The sequence below is a fragment of the Penaeus monodon genome, chromosome 25 (assembly GCF_015228065.2).
Source record: "Penaeus monodon isolate SGIC_2016 chromosome 25, NSTDA_Pmon_1, whole genome shotgun sequence".
NCBI lineage: Eukaryota > Metazoa > Arthropoda > Malacostraca > Decapoda > Penaeidae > Penaeus > Penaeus monodon.
In genome coordinates this window covers 16,187,625-16,188,045 of record NC_051410.1, presented here as the reverse complement: position 1 = coordinate 16,188,045, position 421 = coordinate 16,187,625, and positions in this window count along the sequence as shown.

Sequence of the window (421 nt, the reverse complement as noted above, 5' to 3'; positions counted from 1 at the left end):
CTGCAAACATATGAATATAACTTAATGTAGCTCAGTGTTTGCATGGACTTCACATATTCAGGTAACTTCCCCTGCTTCAGGATCAAAGTGAAACACTTCCATTTAGGTCAAATGGGATTCAAATGCAGTGGGTAAAAGAAAGGCATGCTAACCTTTGTCAGATTCAAATCACGCTGCTGACAATTTCTTAACTTTTCCATTTCCCGTCTAAATTTGGCTTCTTTAACAGGGAATCCTCCTAGCTGAGCAATGATAGAGCCTGGTTCAGCTCCAACATCGTCTATGAAGACTCTGCCAAACAGCTCTAGGGTCAGTCTCCAACGTCCAAGCAGAAGATCTTGGGAAACTCCGCTTCTTAAGAGAGCAGGTCTGCAAAAGTAAATTCAATGTTTAACTTCAAAAGTAACATGCATACTGCTGC